A 27,800-nucleotide genomic window follows, 5' to 3' on the forward strand; every position below is an offset into this window, starting at 1 on the left:
TGGCGGCTGGAAATATTCCCAAATTTAGCTTAGCCGGTTCATCACTGAGAAGCCTCCTGAAGACTTCCCCTGAGCAGCTCCAGAGGATCTAACCTCACTGAAGGGCCTGTCCCTTAATCTAAAAAAAATACCCACCTCTATCCTGACTCCCAATCGCTCGGTCATTTTTGATGCAGGCTTGTCTTCGTCTGTTAAAGAAAGGTTCAAACTTTAAATTGTGTAAGGCTGAATGCACATCACCATTATATACAAGGAGGACAATAATGAAAGCCATTTCTGGGGATAAAGTGCTCTTTTATCCACAGAAATAGGCTGTTTGATTACTGTCCATCCTCTACACAAGTAAAGGTAGGAGCATAAAACAAGGTATATTTCTGGTTTGGAGTTCGGACAGGGGGAAAACTATATGCTACCCAGCTAAACATAAGCCCCACACCCAGTCATCTCTTTTTATCCAGGTAAGTTAGCCATTCATTGGCCCACAATTTTAACACTTTGCGGTTTGTCCAGCTAAATTCCGAACTCAGCCGGACAAATCCGCTGACCAAGGACCTTTAAAAGTATTACAGGGCACAAAGCGATGTTTGCAAAGTCTCCTTACCGGTTTTTTTTCTTCGAAGCGCATGCACTGCAATCAGACCAAATACACACGGGATGTCAAGGAGAAGTAAGGGAAAGGAAAAGGGGAAAGGGAAAGCATAAACAAGACAGAGAAAGGGGAGGAAATGTAGAGAACAGCAAAGGCAGGTGGGCAGAGAGGAAGGAGAAGGAAGATATAGAGAAGGGAGGCATGGGCTAGGGGAGAGGAGGGAGAGCAGAGAGAGCATTGGAAGGAGAGTGGGAGGAGTCGATACAATAACAGGAAGGAGCAAAGGAGAAAAAGATGGAAGGGGAGAACAGGAGATAAGGCAGGGAGATTGATGGGAGAGGGTGGAGGGAAGATAGAGAGGGGGAGGCTTGGGGTAGGGGAGAGCAGAGGGAGCAGTGGAAAGAGGGGTGGGAATAGTTGCACCGGTGCTGAAGATTGCAGGATGAGCGGAACCGGAAAGAGAAAGAAAGGAGATATGTGAGCATTTCCTGATGTCCTACTTTCCATCTGAGCTACAGGCATTGATCTTGGTTATCACAAACAGGCCAATACAGTAAGGTGCGGTAGAAAGAGGTGCATTAGTGCCGGGTGCACCTGCGTTTGCCGCACGCACAGTTCGGATCACATACCGCTCGAGACTGTATTTAAATGGCAATCTTTGCGGGCCTTGAAGGCTTTATGCATAAGCAACACGAAATCAGATGAAAAAGAAGAGTCTGAAGACAAATCTGTCTGATCCCCCTCAGGGACCTCTGGATTGGCAGCACAGCTGGGTCTCGCAGGTCTGTCCCTCTTAGGGACTCTGCGTTGTGGTGACAATCGCGGTGGAGGCTCGTCCTCCCCCCGTGCCGCTGGCGCCTTGGGGCGTTCCCACGGGAACGGGTCGGCACCTGAAGAATGTAAGTCCCCAAATGCTCCGGTCACTGTTTGGACCCTCACCAGGTCCCTGCCCGTGGCCGCAGAGACTCCCTTGGCTCAGGAGAGGCAATCGGAACACAAATTGTCCCAGGACAGTTGCGCCCGGGCGGTGCCGCAGGCCCTACAAGCGGCCCGAGGCGGCATGCTGCAGCAAAAAACAGCCCCGAAAATCGCTCGGAAGGTGGGGAAAATGGCGCGCAAGCACCCAAATGCGACCGGAAGGGAAGGAGAATGAAGCCCCGACAGAACACACACAAAAAAAATTTTAACTTTTTTTTTTTTTTTTTTTTAAATATACTCGCCCAATAGTCTCCGGGTCCTGGACCTACTGGGGGGAGTGAGCCGGGCTCCCCGGTATCACCCCCAGTCACGAATTCACGCTGGCAGGAGGGCAAAGCACCCCACACCTCAGCGGCCTCGGAAACCAGGGGGGATGGTCCCCTCCGGACCTCACAACCCCCCGGGAGGCGGGAGACTGGACCTGCAGGCAAACCACTGCGCTCCTATACCTTATTCTAACTTTATCCTTCTTTTCCCCCAGCTAACAATACTATCTAGAACTGAAAAACTAGGCCTCAGCACAGACTGTAGGTTCTGCACCTCCTGCACCTGCTAGGAGACAGAAGAAGACTGCCAGACTGTAGGTGGCACCAGCCTAGATAAGGCATAGGTTTGTTTGATAAACTTCTGTCTCCAACTGCTAGAGGGGGGGCAAAACCCAGGAGTCTGGACTGATCCAGATACCTACAGGGAATTTAGCTTAGCCAGTTCAGCACTGAGGAGCCTGCTGAAGACTTCCCCTGAGCAGCTCCAGAGGATCTAACCTCGCTGAAGGGCCTGTCCCTTAATCTAAAACAAATACCCACCTCTATCCTGACTCCCAATCGCTCGGTCATTTTTGATGCAGGCTTGTCTTCGTCTGTCAAAGAAAGGTTCAGACTTTAAAATGTGCAAGGCTGAATGCACATCACCATTATATACAGGGAGGACAATAATGAAAGCCATTTCTGGGGGTAAAGCGCTCTTTTATCCACAGAAATGGGCTGTTTGATTACTGTCCATCCTCTACACAAGTAAAGGTAGGAGCATATAACAAGGCATATTTCTGGTTTATTGTTCGGACAGGGGGAAAACTACATGCAGAGTTTTCCTTTAACACCGAGCCCTCACAAAAAGCAGGCAGGGGTATTTTTGAGGGGGCAATAAACAAAGCAAATCTAGATGTGTACTTTTGCATTCCTTATCACCTCAGGTTAAAATTCAGATGGGATTGGCCAGACCTTGCATACTTTGATTATTTAGGTCAAGGCTGGGAAACATCCAGACCCAGGCGAGACCCACAGCTCAGTCCCAGGCAGCCACTGCCAGAGCCCCAAACCAGAGGTTCATGGAGGGAGCTTTTGCTCCGTGTCTCTGACTCCCCCCTCCCCCCATAATCAAATGTTCACGGCAGGAGCGAGCATGATCTGCTGCCACAGCTTGGGTTCATCCCCCACCTTGTCCTTGAATGAAATATTCATAAGGACTGGAGAGCGGCACGAGAGCTCCTGCCTCATCCTTGGCTCCTTCCTGCAGCCTCCCACCCCAAGAAAAACTGAGAGAGGCAAGACTCGCTTTCAATTGCTTCCCCTCCCCCTTTATAATCCCACACAATGTTTGTTTTGGTTAAATAAAGGCCGCAGTTTATTATAACATGACCCGAGCCCCTAACACTTAATACACTATTCAACATATACACTCACCCCCCCTTTTATCCCCTTCTTAACAACTTGCTCCCCACCTGGACCCAGTGGTAGAGCTACACCCATAGAGTCCATTTCCTTACCCCGCCTCGCACCAGTGTGGGTAAGTACCCCGGCCTCTGAGCTTCGGCCCCCCTCGTGCTCATTGGCCACCTCATGTAGCAGCTCCACGCTACACGAGATACCCCCCCCCCTCCCCCAATGCCTTTTAACAAGACATAACAAAATCATCCATATTGGGCTGGGGTTACCCGCCACTGTGACAATCAATAAAGACAACACACATTGAATAACATCCAATGATTCTACCATAAGGGAGGGAGGAGGGAAATTATTCCAGCCTGCTCCCTCAGCCCTCTCGCACCCAACTGAGGCGCGAAAGGGCTCTCTGCCCTAACTATTACCCCAACCAATCCCAGCTCCTCAATTCAAAATACTTCCTTTTCATTGGCCCCTTAGCTTTACTTTCTCCCCCTCCCCTTTCCCTCCTAACTTATAATTTAACCCTATCCTACCGCTCGCTAACCCCCGTTATTATCTGCTAAGCAATACAAGATTGCTTAGCCTTCACTTAAATGTTCACAGGGAAAACAGAGCAAGAGCTGTACTGCTTCTGGCTCTGCCCCTACCACACAGAATGAAATATTCATGGCAGGAATGAAGAGCACACATCACATCTCTTCCTTTACCTCCCTGGAATAAAACATTCTTAGCAGAAGTATAGCAAAAGCTGCTTTAGCTGACACTGAGGTTAAACCCTTGCTCACTTGCTTGGACCTTGAAGATCCTAGCAAGCACTGCAGAGGCCTTGCCTGCTCCTGCACTTGTGCCTCTCTCCTGACAACCTCCCACCCACCAACTGGGTTTCCCTTTGGATCTGGGACAAGTAAGGTCCCACCTGCTCCTTCATGAGGATTTTCTGAGGACATTGTGACTCCCCAAACCTGGGGTTTCACAGTATCCAGACAAATAAAGAAGGCACATCCAAAAAATACAAGAATCACTGAAAAACTCACTTACCTAGGATCCACAGTGCTAATAAAGCAGAGCTTGTTATGAAGACTGTATTACAAGCAGGGGAAGAAGAAAAGGAATTTCACAGTAACTCCAACTGGTTTTTAAGTGAACGTTTTGCAGAGCTGAATGCTGCACCTGTCTCAGTCGGCTCTGAGGGTGCTGATAGGATCAGCTCAGACTGTACAACTGGCTGGGCTTCTTTAGCTTTACAAACTCTCCCTGTCTGTCCCTATTAACCCACAGCTCTATCTCTCCCTCAGGGACCCTCTAATGGTAATAAAAGGGAATTTTACATGGGAGGGAAATAATATTAACCACTACAACTGTTTTGCTAAAAGGAGAAGTAAGGGAAAGGAAAAGGGGAAGCATAAACAAGACAGAGAAAGGGAATGAAAAGCAAAGAACAGCAAAGGCAGGTGGGCAGAGAGGAAAGAGAAGGAAGATATAGAGCGTTCACCCAGCAAGATAGGAACCAATCTCTTGAAGAGACAGCATAGTCCAGGCAGAAGGTCTGTGGCAGATAGTGAAGAGACGAAGTGATGGTCACAGGAACATGGAGACATTGGAGGCATGAAGACCCAAGAGACGCTGGAGGCATGAAGACACAGGAGACGCTGGAGGGACGATGACACAGGAGACACTGGAGGCATGAAGACCCAAGAGACGCTGGAGGCATGAAGACACAGGAGACGCTGGAGGGACGATGACACAGGAGACACTGGAGGCATGAAGACACAGGAGACGCTGGAGGCATGAAGACCCAAGAGACGCTGGAGGCATGAAGACACAGGAGACACTGGAGGCATGAAGACCCAAGAGACGCTGGAGACATGAAGACACAGGAGACGCTGGAGGCACGACACCAAAGCACAGGGATCACAGCCTAGGAGCAACAGAGGACGTCTGTTGCAAAGAGCAAGAAAGAAAGGAGTTACCTGGTTTCAAACCTCTACTATGGTGATGTCATAATCAGACATCATAATCCCAAGCTGGCTTAGCTCTCCAGCTGCAGCCCTTAAAGGGACCTAACACTTTGCTCTCTGGCTATAGTTTTCACCCTGTCCGAACTCCAAACCAGAAATATGCCTTGTTATATGCTCCTACCTTTACTTGTGTAGAGGATGGACAGTAATCAAACAGCCTATTTCTGTGGATAAAAGAGCGATTTACCCCCAGAAATGGCTTTCATTATTGTCCTCCCTGTATATAATGGTGATGTGCATTCAGCCTTACACATTTTAAAGTCTGAACCTTTCTTTAACAGACGAAGACAGGCCTGCATTAAAAATGACCGAGCGATTGGGAGTCAGGGTAGAGGTGGGTATTTTTTTAGATTAAGGGACAGGCCCTTCAGTGAGGTTAGATCTTCTGGAGGCTTCTCAGTGCTGAACCGGCTAAGCTAAATTTGGGAACATTTCCATGCTGGTAATCAGTTTGCCTTCCTTCCATTTTTCTTAATGCATGGAATATACCTGGTCTGTGCTTCTAGGATGCTACTTTTAAACAAGGCCCACGCCTGTTTTTTCTAACTACTTTTCTCATTTTCTCAAAGTTTCCCTTTTGAAAGTTTAGTGCTAGAGCCATAGATTTACATACTGTTCCCCTTTCAGTCATTAATTTAAATTTGATCATATTATGATCACTATTGCCAAGCAGCCCCACCACTGTTACCTCTGTTACCTCTCTCACCAAATCCTGAGAGGAGAGGATCACCTTGCTGGTGGCTGAAAGGAATCAGTAAGTTTTTGCTTGGGACATTGTCTTTTTTAAAAGTATTGGGGCAAAGTTAACTATTTGGGAATATTATTTAGTGTGTTTGTGCCTTTAATAGTCAGAAAGGCAGTGAATAAACAAGTTAGACTGTATTTTTAAATAGTCAGTCAATAAGGTAGCAGTAGGTAGGAGGTGAATAAACAAGTTAGACTGTATTTTTAAATAGTCAGTCAATAAGGTAGCAGTAGGTAGTGTGTTTATTTTTAAAAGTCTGCAATACAAACTGAGTGTTTGTATTGAAAAAAAAACCCACAAAAAAAAAACAACCAACCCAAAAAGTATCTAGGAGCTAGAAATAAGCTAGGAGCAGAAAGGTGTTGAGGTAGTGTGATTGGGTTTGAATAGGCACCAACATTTGTTAATCAAGAGAGCAGTGAGTCACTCAGGCTGACTAACTGAAGTTAAGACTGTTTGTATTTCCCAACCCCCCCCCCCCCCCCCCCCCGGTCATCCCTTAATTTATAGGCAAGTGCCACTTTCACAAAAAAAAAACCCAACAAAACCTTTATTGAGAATTCGATCAGAGCCCAGTAGGCCACTACCAGACACATAGTGAATTCACTAATACATTTAAAGGACGTTAGACACATTCCTACTCCCATAGCAACCTAAAACTTAACTAGGAACTGATCAAAATTTGAGATGAAGGCAGCAGTCCAGCACAAGAGGTGGGCTTCCCAGTCTTTTGCATCGAGTGTCACGTGTATGATTTTTTACCCACCGGTGAGAAGTTGTACATGTGCATGCGATGCAAAGAGCTCCTGGCTCTCAGAGAACGAGTCCGATCTCTGGAGGCTAGAGTGGCAGACCTGGAGGAGCTGAGGCAGACAGAGAGGTATATAGATGAGACCTTCAGGGACATAGTAGTCAAGTCCCAACTTCAGACTGGCAGCCCTGGTGCTGCCTTGGAGGAAGAAGGTCTCATGATGGGAGAGCACCAACCAGGTGCAGCAGGAAAGGATCCTGTAGCAAGGACCTGCTCTCCAGGTGATGCATTGTCCTTTCTCACTGAGGATATCTCCCCAAGGCCTACTGCCCAGGAGGGAAGGGTTAGGTCGGCCGTCATAGTTGGTGATTCAATTATTAGGAATGTAGATAGCTGGGTGGCTGGTGGGCATGAGGATCGCCTGGTAGCATGCCTACCTGGTGCGAAGGTGGCGGACCTCAAGCGTCACCTAGATAGGATTTTAGACAGTGCTGGGGAGGAGCCGACTGTCATGGTACATGTGGGCACCAACGACATAGGAAAATGTGGGAGGGAGGTTCTGGAAGCCAAATTTAGGCTCTTAGGTAGAAAGCTTAAATCCAGAACCTCCAGGGTAGCATTCTCTGAAATGCTCCCTGTTCACACGCAGGTCACCAGAGGCATGCAGAGCTCCGGAGTCTCAATGCGTGGATGAGACGATGGTGCAAGGAAGAGGGATTCAGTTTTGTTAGGAACTGGGGAACCTTTTGGGGAAGGGGGAGTCTCTTTCGAAGGGATGGGCTCCACCTTAACCAGGGTGGAACCAGACTGCTGGTGCTAACCTTTAAAAAGGAGATAGAGCCATTATATCCCAGATTGCTTCTAATGTTATTTTATCTGGCTTGGGAGGCATTAAAAAACGGGGTTTCAGCAATGACTCACCCGTTTTTAACACCGGCGATATTCCGACCAGTTGGTTCCCCCTCTGTATTGTCGAAAGCGCACCCCTCATACTTCCATCGTCCTCACTCCGAATCGGGGTGGATACGGGGGGCTCCTCCGGTTCTTCCGCCCCTGCTATTCCAAGGATCTCTGGAAGTTGATTCAGCGCTTCGGCAACCAGCGCCCTCTGACCTCCCTGCGCCGAGCCCGGCAAAGACACTTCCTGTGTCTGCATCTCAGCGGCCTCCGGACGAGAGGGGGAGAAAGCAATTTCGGGCCTCCGAGGGACTGGGGGGCTGAGAGTCACATCTCCTGGAAAGGCCAACGCTTCCTCGGTAGCACCTTCAACGGAGTTCGCTCCCCCACTTTCCTGGTCCTTGACAGTCGCGTAAATAGTTATTAAACGCTGGGCATCCATAAGCTCCGCGTCCGAGGGATAGATTCGTAGCTTGCCCTTCCGTTTGGCAGGCATCTTAGCAGAAACAAAATTGCAAGTAACGGAGCTCAGCGCTTACACGTCTGCCTACGCCGCCATCTTGTCCCCCAGGCTGAAGGTGGAAACTACCAGGACAATTTGGAAATCATAGATCATAAGGTGGAGTTATGTGAAAAACAGATTGAGGAAATAAAACCAAGAATACAAGTAATGGAGACTGATATAAAGAAATCACAGGATTGTAATGTGAAGATTATAAAAGATATCACTACGGTTTCAAGGAGGTTAGAATTTATGGAAAATTACTCCAGACACTTAAACTTAAGATTTTTGAACTTCCCGAAAATCGTTGGTGAATTGCCGTATATCACATTAAAAAAATATTTCATAGAAAATTTGAAATTTCAAGAGGGAGAAATTCCTCTGGTTAATAAATTGTATTATTTACCAAAGTCAAATAAAAATAAGAATGTTTTACAATCGAATCTTAATGTGACTGAAGGGAATCTAACAAGATTCCTGGAGGATTCCGCTTTGGAATATTATGAAATTGCAACTTTAATGGTTTCCTTTATATCAGAAAAAGATATAAATGAAGTAATGAAACGCTATTTCAAAAATATATTGATTCAATTCCGGGGGACTCCAAAACGTGTGTTACCGGATTATGCTCCCATTACTCAAAGCAGGAGGCGCGAGTTTCTTGCAATGAGACCGCAAGTAATTGCACTTGGTTTTTCTTACAAATTAAAATATCCATGTAAGTGTGTTGTTAAGTCTGTAAAAGATATTTTTGCTTTCCAATATCCTGAACAGTTGAAATCCTTTCTCAGCGCTAGGAGGGTAATAACTCCCTCCGTAGTAGAGCCATAGACGAGGAACAGAATGTGTATGGGTACCTTCCGCTACGCTAGGCTGATTTCTTGCAAAATTATGTTGTTTTCTCACTTCCGATGATTTCTGTCCCCATTGGTATAGATTTCTTTCTCTTGTAATGCAATTTGTAATTATGATGGTGTAAGAAAAATATCCTGCATAATATTGATCTAATTATACATATTGCACTCTTTTTCTGTAAGTAAGTTAACACTTGCTGTAATTATGAAAATTAGAAAAATAAAATTAAAAAAAAAAAAAAGGAGATAGAGCATTCCCACACTTCTTCTGGGGAAGACGATATCTGCTATGAATTTGCATGAGATCAAGTAGCACGCATAGAAGGAAGGGCCTGTAAATCTATCCCATGCATATAGATTGTGGATATCCTGAAAACCTGACAGGTGGGGTTTCCACTGCACATATATGGAACCCATTGGTCTTCAACTTGCTTTTTCGGTATCTAAGTTATCCTTGCACTCAGACTCATGCCTGCTTCTGCAGCAAGTTAAAAATAGCTCCACTGGGGATTGAACCCAGGCCCTTCTGCGTGTAAAGCAAATATGATACGTACTATACTATGGAACCAACTGACCACATCTTTTTACCTGTGAGCAACTGTTGAACTCTTGATGCCAGACTAAAGGAGGACTAATTGAACAAGCATCTCAGCTGGAGAAGTGCATTCATTGAAAACAAAATATAAAAATGAAATCAGTGGAGCCAACTTGTTTCTTTTTTATTTATTTATTTTATTTATTAAAAATTCTCGTATACCATCGTTCATAATATACATCACAACGATTTACATGTTACAAAATCATAAAATCAAACTGAAATATCTAAAAGGTACAGTAAAATATGATAAAAAATAAAATTGTTAATCAATTATTAATAAATGAACATAAAACAAAGATAAAAATAATGTTTCTTTAAACAAATTAGTCCTTTTTTTTCAAGATAGTCAATATAAGCCTGTTCGAACAGCCATGCTTTTAGAGCTTTTTTTAAAGCTTTAAACTCTGACTCCAAACTCTTAGGGTCCAAAATGAGCTGAAGGGGACCCGTGAACTAAAGAAATACTATTTGTTTCATTTCTGTCAAACAGAATGATTTATATAAGCAATTATAGTCAAAAGACCCATGGAAATCATAGGCATAGCAACAGTTGCAAATGTATGGAGAAAGGTTCATACACTGTGGAGCTGGCAGGCTGCAGAGAAGGGACAGATTGGCATTCCGTCAAGCAATGAGAGTTATGATGTATCGCAGCGGTGCATTTTCCTAGTCTCCTATAATGCCGCAGAGCGGGTTACAGTGATGCTGAGCTCGAAGAATGAGCATGTCACAGCCTTGCTCTGCATTGTTTCTCTAGACATTGTCTGTGTGAAAGCATAGCACTGAGCTCTCTCCGAGTTCTTGGTAAGGATTTTTGCTGTGGCAGCCCATTAACACAAGACAGGAAAACAAACCATGGAGGCAGCATGGCATCACAATATCTCTGCATCATTGTAGATTTGTGTTGCTTCGCTTGCTGTTCTGTTTTTCCTTTTTCGTGATTGAAGCCTTAGCTACACTTCAGATTAGTTATTTATTCTCTGTATGACTGCCAGTGGGCACATTGTGGGCAGTGGGAGCTAGGTAGTACTGGGCATAAGCGAGCAGTGAAGGCAGGCCAGAAAGTGCAGCATAACAGGCTGTATTGTAAAGCCTGTCTGTGACAGAGAAATAGTGCAGACAGAGCAGACAGGATGACACTCACTGTTTGCCTGGCAGAAGGCAAAGTGTGTGCAGTGGGCACTAGGCAGTGGGCATTATAATACCACGGAAAAATGTTAAATCGTTGTTGTAATCTTAACATCCCCGGTGACATATATCATTGATGTGAGGGAGAGGGAAAGGCAAAGCAGATGAAGTAAATTTAAATGTGTCCAAAATTGCGCAGTTTTGCACTGGCACCGGCAGGTAAAAACCAAAAATGAGGTCCTGCCCTGAAACTGAAGAGGGATTTCTTCTGGACTACTACAACAGCAGGAGCCAGCTTTACGCCAAAGAAACTGGCATACGAGCTTGATGATGTGTCACTGCTGCAGAGTGCAGATAACAGTGAGTGTTTTTCTCTCCAATCTTCTGTGTTCAGCGAGAGAGAAAATGTTGCTGCAGAGGTTGCAGTGAAAGCCAAATTTTCCTCCACTGATTTACATGAAAAATCTTCAGAGGGATAGCCGTGCTAGTCTGGTGTAGCAGCCTCTCAACCTCAAAAGATACTCATCAGCCGCTGCAAATAGTACAAGGACACCAACCCAGGACCCAGACCTTGGCAGAAAAGGAGATGCCAACACTTTCCACATATTATCCCAGACAATGCCATCACTGGACACAACATCATCAGCAACATGCGGGACACATTCGCCTGCATTTCTTCCAATCTAATATATGCCAACACCTGCCAGCAAAGTCCAGCTTCTGTCTACATAGACAAACGGGACAATCTATAAGGAAAAGGTAAAAGGATTTAAACCTGAGGTTAGAAATGACAACATTCAACCTTCCTTGACATTCTCTATCTGACCGTAAGGTTGCCATACTCCTACATGAAAACTTCAAAGGAGCACTCCAGCCTGAAACTGCTGAATTGGAACTCATTAAAAATCTAAATACCATCACCCAAGGGCTGAACAGAAGCAATGGATTCATGACTCACTACAATTATGCATAAACTGAACTGTTGTCTGATCATTTTGTCTATTCACACTTACCTCAGTTGTCAATAAGCTAAACTACAATCCTATTCACATTCTCTCCACACCGTTTCCTGCCTTTTCCCATGTCTTCTCACTGTTCTGTATATATTGTACACATGAACTGTACATCATTTCATGCATCTGATGGTGTGGACTGTGTCCTCGAAAGCTCATGCTTTAATAAAACAGTTAGTCTAAATGATTCCACTCGACTCCTAGTGCTTTTTTATTCAGATGAAGAGTCATTACTTTTTTTCCCTGAAATAGAAGCTATTGATAGTGTACCAGAAGGGGAAAATTTGGGAGGCCTTTATAGTAGTGTGTTAGCCACCTTATCCAGTTCTTTGATGGGGGAGGCAGGACAAAATTAGGATGTGGCTGAAGAGCAGGCAGCACAGTTAGAGAGCACATCTGATGCCCTTGGCATTGTTCCTCAGAGTCCACCCACTATATCAGCTCCAGTGGCAGCATCCTCTGCTAAGTATGTAGAGAAGGGATCAGAGTGGATTTGGAAGATCTGGAGACATTTCTAAATAAGGGAAGGCTTGGATGCGGAAAAGGCCTTCGACCGGGTGCACTGGGGGTTTTTGTTTGGGGTTATGCGTAAGGTGGGCTTAGGTTATAATTTCCAACAATGGCTTAGAGCAATGTATACCAACCCTAAAGCCTGTGTCAAAGTGAATGGCTATTACTCAGAGGCGTTTGCGCTGGGGACGGGTACCAGACAGGGGTGCCCCTTATCCCCTCTTTTATTTGCTCTATTTATGGAGCCATTGGCTGCTATTATTCGCCAAAATGGGGATATAAGTGGATTGAATATAGGGGGAGAGTGTTCTACAATCACGCTGTTCACAGATGACCTCCTGTTTACAGTGGCTCACCCCCAGAATACCCTATCGGTATTAGTTAAAGAACTGGACAGATTTAGTGGGATGTCTGGGTTCAAAGTCAATATTACCAAAACCAAGATTTTGAATGTAGGAGGAGCAGATCCCGGCGTTACAGGCTAAATTTCCCTTCAAGTGGGCCACGAAGGGGATAAAATATCTAGGGATCACAATGTCTGCAAATTGGAGGCAGTTGTTTAATCTCAACTATGTTCCCATGATGAAGCAAATGACTAGAGATCTGGATGTATGGTATCCATATAAGCTGTCATGGTTGGGGAGAGTGGCAGTGATCAAAATGAATATATTACCAAGATGGTTGTATCTCTTCCAATCGCTCCGATAGAGGTACCCTCGAAATTCCTACGCTCCCTGCAAACCAAGGTGTTTCATTTTATATGGAGGAGAAGGCCACCGCGAATAGCGAGGAGGGTGCTGTATCGTCCTAGAGAGGAAGGAGGACTAGCGGTTCCCAATTTTATTAAGTATTATCAAGCGGCACAGCTCCGCGTCATACCGGAATGGGCTGCAGGGCGACGTCTAAAATTATGGGCTCAACTGGAGCAAAGCCTGGGGGGTGGCACGCCTCTGCATACGAGGGTGTGGGGGCTCCCAATGAAAGGGTACCCTAAAGAGGTAGAAAATCCCTTTACGCAGGCAACGTTAAAAATTTGGAGTCAATGCCGGGGGAGGCTGACGGGAAAGGAGGTGGTGACTCCACTCTTACCTATTGGGCTGTATCAGCAACGATGTGGGGTATTTGAAGGGGGGGTTGGTCTGGATAGATGGAGTAAGTGGGGGATTTTGTGGTATGGACAATTGTTTCAGGACTCTCGCATAAACTCCTTTGAGGATTTACAATGTAAACACGACCTCCCCAGATGGGAGTATTATCGCTACCTCCAGATACGACATTGTCTTCAGGACCCTTATATCAGAGTGAATGTCAGCAGGCAATGCTCGGCGTTTGAAAGCTTGTGCAGCACAATGGAAGAATTAAAGGGAACCATTTCAAATATCTACATTTGGTTATCTGAACAAGACCTGACCCGTCATCGTTTTCAGCAGGCCAGGGAAAAGGAATTAAATTTAAATTGGATGGAGTCGCACTGGAATACTTGCTTTCTGCAAGCATCACGAGGGACTATCTCGGCCAACATCATGGAGACTAACTACAAAGTATTGGCGAGGTGGTACCTGACGCCGGCTAAGTTGCACAAAATCTACCCGGCACAAGCTGAAAAGTGCTGGAGGAACTGTACGCAAAAGGGGACATACTTACATATTTGGTGGGGATGCACCAATATAACATCGTTTTGGCAATGGATCCGGCAGGCGCTAACACAGATGCTACGTATCCCGGTGTCCTTTGAACCGGCACTCTTCCTGCTGTCCGACTTTCCAGAGGCGTGGCCGAGGAGGGTGAGACAGTTGGTGCACCACGTGCTAAGCGCGGCATGTCAGGAACTGGCAGCACATTGGAAGCAGGACAGGCCGCCGGCGGCGGAGTCAGTTATACAGCGGCTATGGCTTTTGCACTCGTGGCTATACCTAAGGGCCACACAACAGGATACAGTGGCAAAGCATGTCCTAATTTGGGAGCCCTTTTTACATTGGTATAATGCGCTCTGAGACGAGGGAGAGTACAGGGGAAGTGAAAGTTCCCATGGGTAAGGAGGTCCGGAGCGGCTCGCTTATAAGGATATGGTGACATTGCGGGGCTCCCACAGGACGAGATGGAGGCAGCCAATCCCAAAACTCCCATAATTGGCGCACGTAGCAACCAGGGAGAATGACATAGGGGGGGAGGGGGTGGGGGGGGGGGAAAAAGAAAAAGAATGGCAAGACATTGGTTGTAAAAGCTTTATTGTACGTTTAAGTGCTCTGTATTTGAAGCGACTATGGCTATGTTATTGTTCCAGTTGCCAATAAAATTTAAATAATAAATAAATAATAAATAAATAAATAAATAAATAAATAAATAAGGGAAGGCCCACGCTTTGCAAAATGCAACACATGGAAAAGACACAGGTCCTGGCAAACAAACGGGGCATTTAACTAACACTGGCATGCTTTATAAGCCACAGAAGCAGCAGCCCTTAGGACTAGCATCTGGGGAGTTTGGAAGTGGCAGAAAAGAGGAAAAGTGTTTCCCAATCTGATCCCATACCCTCAACCCCTTCCATCAATCAGGTAAGAGGCAAGCAGACCCCTGCCAAACATGAGAAGTGAAAAGCTACAATGGAAGAAATGGAACAGGTTTCAATAGCAATGCCCCAGGACAGGAGAGAAGCAGCAGTCAAAGTTAGAAAAAGGGGCAGTTCTGCAATAAATGCCCTTGATAGCCAGCCCCTGCAGCTAGTAGAGAATGAGGGCTTGAAAATAGAACTACAAGGATAGAAGTGAAGCAAGATGTTTTGAGGATCCTCCACTAGCACCTGAGGTCTTTCTACAAATGCTAATTTTCTCTCAGAGAGTAACTGCAAGGAAATGACCAACTTTTGCATTCATTCTGCTCTGTCATTCCAGTCCATACTGCCAAGGATATACTGTTGCAGTCCATCACAGGGGATGACCACCTCAGGGACAACAGGACTAGTGCAAGACAGTTACCGTCACTGTCTTCTATTGCACTCAACCCTCCTGGATAGCTGTGCTGGCAAGATCTTTGTAGGATTGCTCCCAAGCTGTTCCTAACAAGGTCCCATAACAATGCAAGCATTCACTGACACCAAAACAGCTGATGGCTGAACATCTATAAAATGCTCATCCACTGCTAGAAATATAAAGTGGCTCCATTGGGACTTGAACCCAAGACCTTCTGTGTGTGAAACAGATGTGATAACCTCTACACCATGGAACCATTCCCTTGACTGATCTCTTCCATATTACACTTTCAAACACCTATCCAGTTATTTTAGACTACTGTTTGAATAATTCATGGGATAATCGCCTCAGCCACCATTCACATTCTAACATTTTTTACTCTTGGCAAAAAATAGATCTTCCAAGAGCCATCCCATCTACCATGAAAAATGTGTTTTACTAGAGTCACTGCTGAATTCTTTTTACCACACAAGATGTTGGCTTAGGAGTTTACCTAAAGCTTCCTTATTTCGTCTCCAGTAACCATCCCCACACTTCTTCTGGGGAAGACGATATCTGCTATGAATTCGCATGAGATCAAGTGGCAAGCATAGAAGGAAGGGCCTGTAAATCTATCCCACGCATATAGATTGTGGGTATCCTGAAAACCTGACATGTGGGGTTTCCACTGCACATATATGGAACCCATTGGTCTTCAACTTGCTTTTTCGGTATCTAAGTAATCCTTGCACTCAGACTCATGCCTGTTTCTGCAGCAAGATAAAAATGGCTCCACTGGGGATTGAACCCAGGCCTTTCTTCGTGTTACGCAGATATGATACCCACTACACTACGGAGCCAACTGACCCCTTCTTTTAATCTGTGAGCAACCGTCGAACCCTTGATGCCCGCCTAAAGGAGGACTAATTGAACAAGCATCTCAGCTAGAGAAGTGCATTCATTGAAAACAAAATATAAAAATGAAATCAGTGGAGCCAACTTGTTTCTTTTTTATTTATTTATTTTATTTATTAAAAATTCTTGTATACCATTGTTCATAATAAACATCATAACGTTTTACATGTTACAAAATCATAAAATCAAACTGAAATATCTAAAAGGTACAGTAAAATATGATAAAAAATAAAATTGTTAATCAATTATTAATAAAAGAACATAAAACAAAGATAAAAATAATGTTTCTTTAATCCAATTAGTCCTTTTTTTCAAGATAGTCAATATAAGCCTGTTCGAAAAGCCATGCTTTTAGAGCTTTTTTAAAAGCTTTAAACTCAGACTCTAAACTCTTAGGGTCCAAAATGAGCTGAAGGGGACCCGTGAACTAAAGGAATCCTACTTGTTTCATTTCTGTCAAACAGAATGATTTCTATAAGCAATTATAGTCAAAAAACCATGGAAATCATAGGCATAGCAACAGTTGCAAATGTATGGAGAAAGGTTCATACACTGTGGAGCGGGCAGGCTGCAGAGAAGGGACGGATTGGCATTCCGTCAAGCAATGAGAGTTATGATGTATCGCAGCGGAGCATTTTCCTAGTCTCCTATAATGCCGCAGAGCGGGTTACAGTGATGCTGAGCTCGAAGAATGAGCATGTCACAGCCTTGCTCTGCATTGTTTCTCTAGACATTGTCTGTGTGAAAGCATAGCACTGAGCTCTCTCCGAGTTCTTGGTAAGGATTTTTGCGGTGGCAGCCCATTAACAAAAGACAGGAAAACAAACCATGGAGGCAGCATGGCATCACAATATCTCTGCATCATTGTAGATTTGTGTTGCTTCGCTTGCTGTTCTGTTTATCCTTTTTCGTGATTGAAGCATTAGCTACACTTCAGATTAGTTATTTATTCTCTGTATGACTGCCAGTGGGCACAGTGTGGGCAGTGGCAGCTAGGTAGTACTGGGCATAAGCGAGCAGTGAAGGCAGGCCAGAAAGTGCTGCATAACAGCCTGTATTGTGAAGCCTGTCTGTGACAGAGAAACAGTGCAGACAGAGCAGACAGGATGACACTCACTGTTTGCCTGGCAGAAGGCAAAGTGTGTGCAGTGGGCACTAGGCAGTGGGCATTATAATACCACAGAAAAATGTTAAATCCTTGTTGTAATCTTAACATCCCCGGTGACATATATACAATGATGTGAGGGAGAGGGAAAGGCAGAGCAGATGAAGTCAATTTAAATGTGTCCAAAATTGTGCACTTTTGCACTGGCACCGGCAGGTAAAAACCAAAAATGAGGTCCTGCCCTGAAACTGAAGAGGGATTTCTTCTGGACTACTACAACAGCTGGAGCCAGCTTTACGCTAAAGAAACTGGCATACGAGCTTGATGATGTGTCACTGCTGCAGAGTGCAGATAACAGTGAGTGTTTTTCTCTCCAATCTTCTGTGTTCAACGAGAGAGAAAATGTTGCTGCACAGGTTGCAGTGAAAGCCAAATTTTCCTCCACTGATTTACATGAAAAATCTTCAGAAGGATAGCCGTGCTAGTCTGGTGTAGCAGCCCCTCAACCTCAAAAGATACTCATCAGCTGCTGCAAATAGTACAAGGACACCAACCCAGGACCCAGACCTTGCCAGAAAAGGAGATGCCAACACTTTCCACATATTATCCCAGACAATGCCATCACTGGACACTTCATCATCAGCAACATGCGGGACACATTCTCCTGCTTTTCTTCCAATCTAATATATGCCAACACCTGCCCGCAAAGTCCCGCTTCTGTCTACATAGGACAAACGGGACAATCTATAAGGACAAGGTAAAAGGATTTATTGACTCTGGGACTCGTGACTTCCTTTGTTCCCGGGCGCTCGCCCACCTGCAGTGCTTAATGACCACTCAAAACCTATCTTTGGGTAAAACTGGCCGCAGCTTTTATTTAACCATAACAGCACACAATGTAATCATAACAACCCACCACCCCGGGCCAATACATATATATATCTATTTATTGCCACACGTTCTGCCGGGACCACGCCCACCCCATGCCGCCTGCCACGCTCCAAGCAAGGCGACTTCCATTCACTGGCCCCCCGCCGCGTAGTAAGCAGGGGGGCCCTGCCTCCGGGCGTGGTCCCCCTTTTCTTCCGGCAATCTGCTTGTCAGCCCACGGCTGATCCCTTTACCCTAAGTCCTATTGGCCCGGGTACCCGCCCCCAGCTGCGACATTGCGTTGCTCCCTTCTATCTCCGTCTCCTATCTCCATTACACCTTACAACTCATTACAGGGTGGGAGGGTTGGGAAACGGCTCTTTAGGGAAAAAAGGGCCGGCTGCCTCGAGGCACCGGCCCTTTAAACCCCGGCCGACGTCATCAGGCCGAGCCGGCCCCTTCGGATGACGCCGGCCGCAGGAACGCCCCCAAAGGGGCGGGATCCGGGCTTCGGCGTCATCGGGGCCGATGACGCCGGCAACCAGAACGCCCCTTGGAGGGGTGGCGTTTCCCATCGGCGCCGCCCCTCCCTCTGACGCTAACCCCCGGAACGCCCCCACTGGGGCTGGCTCATGCCCCGACGTCATCGGGACGCGACGCGCTTCGCGGCGCGCCCCGATGACGTCACGCGACGCGCCCGGCAGTCCGGCCCTCCCCCAGGTAACCCGTGGGCTCCGATTAAATATCGGGCCCACCTATTGACTCTGGGACTCGTGACTTCCTTTGTTCCCGGGCGCTCGCCCACCTGCAGTGCTTAATGACCACTCAAACCGTATCTTTGGGTAAAACTGGCCGCAGCTTTTATTTAACCATAACAGCACACAATGTAATCATAACAACCCACCACCCCGGGCCAATACATATATATATCTATTTATTGCCACACGTTCTGCCGGGACCACGCCCACCCCACGCCGCCTGCCGCGCTCCAAGCAAGGCGACTTCCGTTCACCGGCCCCCCGCCGCGTAGTAAGCAGGGGGGCCCTGCCTCCGGGCGTGGTCCCCCTTTTCTTCCGGCAATCTGCTTGTCAGCCCGCGGCTGATCCCTTTACCCTAAGTCCTATTGGCCCGGGTACCCGCCACCGGCGCCGAGCAGTGTCTACACTTGCTCGGGGCCCCCCCCAACAAGTAACAGGGTTTTTTAGCTGCGGCCCCGGTGCTTCTCTACCTGCGCCTCTATTGTTTCAATTATGTCGTTAATAAACAAATCGTACCCAATGTCCGAAAGGTGTATCTTATCCGCCCGATAGAAGCCCTCACACTGCTCGTCTGCCCACTGATGACGCATCTGACAGCCCCCCCAGGCGCTCCAACCAGGCCCCCAACTGCCTGTTGAGCTTCTTGCGGCATCTTCCCCATAACTTGGTCTTAGCGAATTTTATCCGGGGAATAATGTCTGACCAACATAATACCGCACCTGGCAACCATGTCTGCAACTCGCGCCAGTCCCTTCTTGCCTCTTGCAACAGCTGCCTGCAGGTCCATGTGCCCAAATCGTTGCCTCCCAGGTGCACTATTAACATGTCTGGGGCTGCCATCTCTTCCCTCCTGACTCGAATCATAGGCAGTAGTTGCCGCCACCGCATCCCTCGCTTTCCCATCCATTTAACCTGCACTCCCCGCGGGGCCAAACCGAGGTGTACGCCGTGCTTGCGCTGTTGCGCCCTCTGCGCTGCCCAATGAACGAAGGAATGCCCCACGATCCAAACCGTTTGTGGCTTAGCGGACGAGTCTGCAATTGAGAACAATGCCTGTTAGTTATCTACACCATGGGCGCCGACACTGTCCAGTCTCACGTACACGTTAACCGCTAGGGAGCGCCACCTCCCTATTTGCTGGATGGTCTCCGTACCCAAACCTGCCTGAGCGGCGCTCGTCGCTGCCCCTATCCGAAAGGAGTGGGTCCCAAAATTTGCTGCGTCCCGCCCCACCTTGGATAGCGCGCACTTAAATACCGCCGAAAATTGATACCTTGTTAAGGGGACACCGTTGTTATGTACTAACAGGTGGTTCCCCTTATTGGGACGGACTGCCAAAAACGCTTCTAAATTAGCCAGCGGGCAGGTGACTTGGTTGTCTAACCTGGTTAATGTCACCGCAGCCCCTTTTCCCGATTGATCTGTCTTGGACCAAGGTATCAATATCCTGAGTGTGTTTCCCAATAGCTGTACATTCCGCAGTAACATCCCCGTATCGCCTGTATCCTCCTTACATGCTGCCACTAGTTCGCCTATGCGCAGCGCCCCAAAAAATGCCAGCGAAAATGCGAGCTGAAATAACCGTGTTTCAAATTGTGAGTCACAAATCTCCTGAAGAGCATATCACAACTGAGCTAATAACTCATGTGTAACTGGATGTCTCCCATCTTTCTTGTGCCCTAACTGCCATCCCCAACCCTTCATTAATCTTTTAACCAGAAATCCCTTGATGGGATCGCCCCATCCTTGCGCATTTGCGAAGAAGGCCAGTCCTGCCAGCTGCTTTATCACAATGCCTCTCGATAGTCCACACTCTTTGGCCCACGCGATGTAGTCCACTACTAAGCCCTCCGGCACTGGACCGTTCTCCCAACCGTGCTGGTTAAGGAAGGCTCGCACTTGTCTGTATCCTCTGGAATACGCACCCCATGTAGCGGGCGCTACCGATCTCCGTAGTAAGTCTAGGGTGGTTGTAGTCCAATTGCCCATAAGTGTTCCGGCACCAGAGTCCCCTCCTTCTCTGCGTTGGGTACCTCTTTGTACCTACAATTGCTTATTTACTTATCACCAATTGGAAAGCTGAAAATTATTGTATGACGTATTCTCTTGTCCACGAGCAGCGGCTCTTCCAACAGTCTTGAGAGGCTTCCTTCCTCCATGCCGGTCTGATGCTGCTGCCTCTCTTCCATGGCCTGGGCTACCCCCGAGCTGTGCTGCCTCCTTCCTCTGCAGTGCTTTGCCGCCGGAGTCCCTCCTTGTGGCCTTGGAGCCCCCACCACCATTCCTCCATCTTCGCGGCCTTTGCTGCTCCGGTCTGCTCCTGCTGCTGCGGCCCGACGCCATCCTCTCATCAGATGAGTGCCACCGACTCCACTCTTCACGGCTGGAAGCCACACCGCTGACTCTGCCTCCAGCGGGGAAGCCCTTCTGGGATTTCCTCCAGCGGTATGGAGCCGCTGCCATCTTCCTCTCCTCCCTCGGGGCAGGAAGCCGCCCCCAGCGTGGCTCTCCTTCACGGCAGGACGCCGCCGCAGGCCTCAGTCCTTCTATCTTCCCCTGGGTCTCCTCTAGGCACGCGCCTCTTCCTCCCTTTTAAAGGGCCAGCAGCAGGAAACACTCCACAGTCTCTCCGGATGATGTCATCTCAGCACTTCCTGGTTCAATCCTATATAAAGGCCCTGCTTCAGTTTCTCAGGGTCTTCGAATCGGATTCCATGGTCGTCCATGTCTCCTCTTCTCCGGTCAAGGTCCTCCGTGGTCTGCCCCTGTTCAGATGACTTTGTGTTCCATGTTCTTCTTGTTCTTGATGTTCGTCTGATGTTCCGGGTCTCATCCCTCTTCGGACCTTCTTCGTGGTATGTTCCAGTCCTCAGTTCCCTCTTCCAGCCCTGGTGCTCCTCGTCTGTATCCTAGATGTCCTTGTGTCCAGAGGTACCAGTCTCCTGTGTACCCGATGTCCTTCGTTCCAGTCCTATCCCTGATGAATCTGCTAGTGGCCTTGCTGTATGCTGGACTTCGTCTCCAGCCAACCTCCCTGGGAGTAAATCAGTCTCATTTGGTGTCTGTCTCCAATGACTGGAGGTCCCTGCCAGCTGGATCTTTCTTCAAGTGCTGTCTGGATCCCTTCTCCGTCCTGTGCATGTCCTGCTCTCTGCGTGGTCCGCAACCAGCCTCTTCAGGTTGTGTAGGTCGCCCTGAGGGACAGTACTATCCAAGTTCCAGGAGCCCTCGTCTCGTCCTAGTTCCAGGAGTCCTCGTCTCGTCCAAGTACTCTGACTCTTCCTTGTGTCTTCCAAGTACCCTGAGTCTTCAAGTCGTCGTCTGAGTCCTCAGTCCAAAGTATTCTGACTCTTCTGTGTCTCCCAAGAGTCTTCTGTTCCGGTTCCTTGTCTCTTCGTTTCCAGCCCTCTGCCTCCATCTGACCTCACGCACTCGTCGCCCCCTCGTGGCGGGTCCGGAAGGGCTACCGAGTGGCCAGAGGGCTACTCCTGAGACCAGCATTGTGTTGCTGGGTCTCCCTGGTGTGTGTTTGTTCAGTGGGGGGCTGACCCTGCCTCGTCTCAGTTGCTGTGTTCCTGCTTTGCCTGTGCCTGTACTCGCTCACCTCCCTCGGGGTGAGTCTTGGGCTCCTCCCTGTTTCTCCCAAGAGCAGACGATCATGCCTTCGCGTTCCTCCTCAGGACCTTCTCTGTTGCTGCAAACCACTTGATGCGCTGCCTCGTGAATCTGCTGTGCGTGCGCGCAAATGCACACCACCTCCTCGCATTCTCTGTTCCTGCAGTCCACTTGATCTCTGGGCCAGCAGGTGCAGCTTTGTTTATATCCACGCTGCTCCTCATCTGTTTGCATCTCTCAGGTCCCGCACCGCTCCTCCTCTGTCTGCGTCTCTCCCGCGTCCCTGTCCGCTCCTTGCCTAGTGTCAGCATCTCTGGCTGGTCCCTCGCCGCTCTGTGTCTGTCCGCTTCTCCCTCGGGTCCCTCGCCATTCCTCTTCCGTCTGCTTCTCTAGCCCCTTGCCGCCCTGTGCAGCTCCTTCTGATCTCTCTCTCTCTGCTGCAGGCCCCCCGCTGTCCTGAGACTCTTTCTGTATCTTCTTTATTCCCATCACATACTTTGCTACTCCACAGGCTCTAATGCCAATGTAGTGAAACTGTTATGTTCAGATGACAACTGAAAATCCCACTCCGTCCAGTCTATACCTGGCTGCTCTGATTCCATAACTACGTGCGCTACATCCACAACGCCCTTCTTCCTTTAGGCTGGGGTTACCTCACAAGCCACCCCATGTACCTGATCTCCAGGCCCTAGGAATCTGCTGCACCTCTCCTGTGCTGAAGCAGGTTTGGTACCTTGAAACTTGTGATCTCCATGCCGGGGCTGTACTGGGGCTGCCACGCTCCTCCTCACAAGCACTGCCTACAGAAGTCCCAGCTGTACTTCTAGAAAGGTGTAAAAAAAAAACAAAAAACCACCCATGTGGTCTCCCAGCTTTTCTCCTGCTGCTATTGGTGTCTGCGGTCCCCTGCCGGAAGCATTCAAGGGCTAACTTCCCCTTACTTGCTCCCTCTTTTATAGCCTTATCTTTCACATCCGCCCTGAAGAACTGGCTCCTGCCCTGCTATTCCCCCATCCCCCTCCTGTAACTTGCTCTTCCTAAATCCTGTCCCACCCCCCCTATTCTTTTACACCCCAAGGGTCCCCACCGTTAGTAGCAGGGACTCATCCTACCTAAACTGTAAACCTCGGAGGTGGCTGAAGGCCAGAGCTCCCATTTTGCGCCTCTGGCCACCCAGGGTGGCCGCGGCAGCTCCAGATGTTCAGTAAAGAATGGAAGGTAGGGACCACCCACCCACCTTCGGGGCGCAGCAGGGCTGCCCGACGCTGCCGGTAACTGCCAGGTAATTTAAGGCATTTTGGGGGGTTCGGGAGGGTGGGGGATTTATTTTAAAGGGTCGGGGTGGGTTTTAGGGATGTTTTAGTGTGCCGGTTTTCGATTTACACGATATTTAAAAAACCCAAACTGCGACGATCCGATTCCCTCCCCCTCCCAGCCGAAATCGATCGTTAAGACGATCGATCACACGATTCACATCTCTAATTTCTAAATAAGGGAAGGCCCACGCTTTGCAAAATGCAAGCACATGGCAAAGACAGAGGTCCTGGCAAACAAATGGGGCATTTAACTAACACTGGCATGCTTTATAAGCCACAGAAGCAGCAGCCCTTAGGACTAGCATCTGGGGAGTTTGGAAGTGGCAGAAAAGAGGAAAAGTGTTTCCCAATCTGATCCCATGCCCTCAACCCTTTCCATCATTCAGGTAAGAGGCAAGCAGACCCCTGCCAAACATGAGAAGTGAAAAGCTACGATGGAAGAAATGGAACAGATTTCAATAGCAATGCCCCAGGACAGGAGAGAAGCAGCAGTCAAAGTTAGAAAAAGGGGCAGTTCTGAAATAAATGCCCTTGATAGCCAGCCCCTGCAGCTAGTAGAGAATGAGGGCTTGAAAATAGAACTACAAGGATAAAAGTGTAGCAAGATGTTTTGAGGATCCTCCACTAGCACCTGAGGTCTTTCTACAAATGCTAATTTTCTCTCAGAGAGTAACTGCAGGGAAATGACCAACTTTTGCATTCATTCTGCCCTGTCATTCCAGTCCATACTGCCAAGGATATACTGTTGCAGTCCATCACAGGGGATGACCACCTCAGGGACAACAGGACTAGTGCAAGACAGTTACCGTCACTGTCTTCTATTGCACTCAACCCTCCTGGATAGCTGTGCTTGCAAGATCTTTGTAGGATTGCTCCCAAGCTGTTCCTAACAAGGTCCCATAACAATGCAAGCATTCACTGACACCAATACAGCTGATGGCTGAACATCTATAAAATGCTCATCCACTGCTAGAAACATAAAGTGGCTCCATTGGGACTTGAACCCAAGACCTTCTGTGTGTGAAACAGATGTGATAACCTCTACACCATGGAACCATTTCCTTGTCTGCTTGCTTCCTTATTACACTTTCAAACACCTATCCAGTTATTTTAGACTACTGTTTGAATAATTAATGGGATAATCGCCTCAGCCACCATTCACATTCTAACATTTTTTACTCTTGGCAAAAAATAGATCTTCCAAGAGCCATCCCATCTACCATGAAAAATTTGTTTTACTACAGTCACTGCTGAATTATTTTTACCACACAAGGTGTTGGCTTAGGAGTTTACCTAAAGCTTCCTTATTTCATCTCCAGTAACCATTCCCACAATTCTTCTGGGGAAGACGATATCTGCTATGAATTCGCATGAGATCAAGTAGCACGCATTGAAGGAAGGGCCTGTAAATCTATCCCTTGCATATAGATTGTGGGTATCCTGAAAACCTGACAGGTGGGGTTTCCACTGCACATATATGGAACCCATTGGTCTTCAACTTGCTTTTTTGGTATCTAAGTTATCCTTGCACTCAGACTCATGCCTGTTTCTGCAGCAAGTTAAAAATGGCTCTACTCGGGATTGAACCCAGGCCCGTCTGCATGTAAAGCAGATGTGATACCCACTATACTATGGAACCAGCTGACCTCTTCTTTTAATCTGTGAGCAACCGTCGAACCCTTGATGCCCGCCTAAAGGAGGACTAATTGAACAAGCATCTCAGCTAGAGAAGTGCATTCATTGAAAACAAAATATAAAAATGAAATCAGTGGAGCCAACTTGTTTCTTTTTTATTTATTTATTTTATTTATTAAAAATTCTTGTATACCATCGTTCATAATATACATCACAACGGTTTACATTTTACAAAATCATAAAATCAAACTGAAATATCTAAAAGGTACAGTAAAATATGATAAAAAATAAAATTGTTAATCAATTATTAATAAATGAACATAAAACAAAGATAAGAATAATGTTTCTTTAAACCAATGAGTCCTTTTTTTCAAGATAGTCAATATAAGCCTGTCCGAAAAGCCATGCTTTTAGAGCTTTTTTAAAAGCTTTAAACTCTGACTCTAAACTCTTAGGGTCCAATATGTGCTGAAGGGGACCCGTGAACTAAAGGAATCCTACTTGTTTCATTTCTGTCAAACAGAATGATTTCTATAAGCAATTATAGTCCAAAGACCCATGGAAATCATAGGCATAGCAACAGTTGCAAATGTATGGAGAAAGGTTCATACACTGTGGAGCGGGCAGGCTGCAGAGAAGGGACGGATTGGCATTCCGTCAAGCAATGAGAGTTATGATGTATCGCAGCGGAGCATTTTCCTAGTCTGATATATTGAGAGAATGTTTTTTTTATTCAGATGATCTTCAGCCGGTCCGCAGGCGGCAGTATAAGAGCGCAGTGTTGCACTGGCACCAGGAGCTGGAGCTGAGGGGATGAATCCCAGGACCGATGTCTTCACCCTGCTGCTAAGTTCTGAGAGAGAGAGACTGTAACACTGAGAGAGAGATGCTCGTTTCAGCAGACATTGCACTGCTGCTGAGGATCTGTAAGAGTGATAGAACAGGCTGAGAGAATGAGAGTTGGAATTAGCAGAAAGAGAGAGAGAGAGACCTGTTTCAGCTGGGAAGTACAGCTGTGGGTGACAGGAAAAGGTTGCACAAGACCCTCATATCTGACTGGGAAGGAAGCAGCATTTCACTCTGCAGACAAACTCTTAAGTACCAGCAGTTACTGCTCCTTTCCTTTTTTCCTCTTTGCTGTTTGCAGTTTTCCAAGCCTTTTGAGTTAACTGTAAATCCTTTTCTTATATATTATAACATTCATTTATTAGCACTGTTTCTGTGAATGATTAGTGACAGGTAAGTTAGTGCTGGGTATCAGCAGCGTCCTGCACCAAGTCTCACACAGCTCTGTCAGGTTTTTGTGTCAGGCAGAGCTGGAGTAACCAACCAGCATCTGAATCAGTGAGGCGGTCTTCTGACCACAGATTGTGCTAATAAATAAACATTTGACTGCTATTTAGTGATTCCTCAGTTGTTATATTTATTGTTTTGTCTTTTCTGGGTCCCTTTTCCCAGAGGAGGACCTAGTTTAGGGTAGTGAGTAGACTAAACCATTTGCTATGGCTCACTGGAGTAACTATAGAGGGCAGACAGTTCCCTGTGCTCTGAGGGACTCCTCGTCTCTGAGAAATCACTGAGTAGCACTGTGAAATCCCTGAATACCAACAAAATGTTTCTTCATTTATATTTATAAACTAATAGGTCCATACAGCGGTGCTGAGAGCAGGAAGTTAGCTGGACTTACCAGGTACGGGCTCCCGCTGGATAGACCCAAAGACAGTGGAGTAAGTTTATCCAGCTCACTTCAGGGCTGCTACCCAGCTAAACATAAGCCCCACACCCAGTCATCTCGTTTTATCCAGGTAAGTTAACCATTCACTGGCCCACAATTTTAACACTTTGCGGTTTGTCCAGCTAAATTCCAAACTCAGCCGGACAAATCCGCTGACCAAGGACCTTTAAAAGTATTACAGGGCACAAAGCGATGTTTGCAAAGTCTCCTTACCGGTTTTTTTTCTTCGAAGCGCATGCACTGCAATCAGACCAAACACACACGGGATGTCAAGGAGAAGTAAGGGAAAGGAAAAGGGGAAAGGGGAAGCATAAACAAGACAGAGAAAGGGGAGGAAAAGTAGAGAACAGCAAAGGCAGGTGGGCAGAGAGGAAGGAGGAGGGAGATATAGAGAAGGGAGGCATGGGCTAGGGGAGAGGAGGGAGAGCAGAGAGAGCATTGGAAGGAGGGTGGGAGGAGTTGATACAATAACAGGAAGGAGCAAAGGAGAAAAAGATGGAAGGGGGGAACAGGAGATAAGGCCGGGAGATTGATGGGAGAGGGAGGAGGGAGAAGCGGAGGGGGAGGCATGGGTAGAAGAGAGGAGAGAGAGCAGAGGGAGCAGTGGAAAGAGGGATGGGAGTAGCTGCACCGGTGCTGAAGTTTGCAGGACGAGC

The 27,800-nt window shown here is 47.2% G+C and overlaps 1 long non-coding RNA gene and 2 other non-coding genes across 3 annotated transcripts; all 3 read right to left on the reverse strand.

Annotated features, from left to right (window-relative positions):
- Window positions 1-917: 917 nt before the first annotated feature.
- Window positions 918-27,536, reverse strand: LOC115084937. The gene is made up of 3 exons (XR_003854677.1): window positions 27,358-27,536; window positions 2,374-2,426; window positions 918-1,017 (listed from the first exon to the last, which is right to left on the reverse strand). It is a non-coding gene; the product is annotated as an uncharacterized LOC115084937 (long non-coding RNA).
- TRNAV-CAC lies at window positions 15,400-15,472 on the reverse strand. The gene has a single exon. It is a non-coding gene; the product is annotated as a tRNA-Val (tRNA).
- Window positions 24,758-24,830, reverse strand: TRNAV-CAC. Its single transcript has one exon. It is a non-coding gene; the product is annotated as a tRNA-Val (tRNA).
- Window positions 27,537-27,800: the final 264 nt, after the last annotated feature.

This window comes from Rhinatrema bivittatum, chromosome 2, assembly GCF_901001135.1.
Source record: "Rhinatrema bivittatum chromosome 2, aRhiBiv1.1, whole genome shotgun sequence".
Classification (NCBI taxonomy): domain Eukaryota; kingdom Metazoa; phylum Chordata; class Amphibia; order Gymnophiona; family Rhinatrematidae; genus Rhinatrema; species Rhinatrema bivittatum.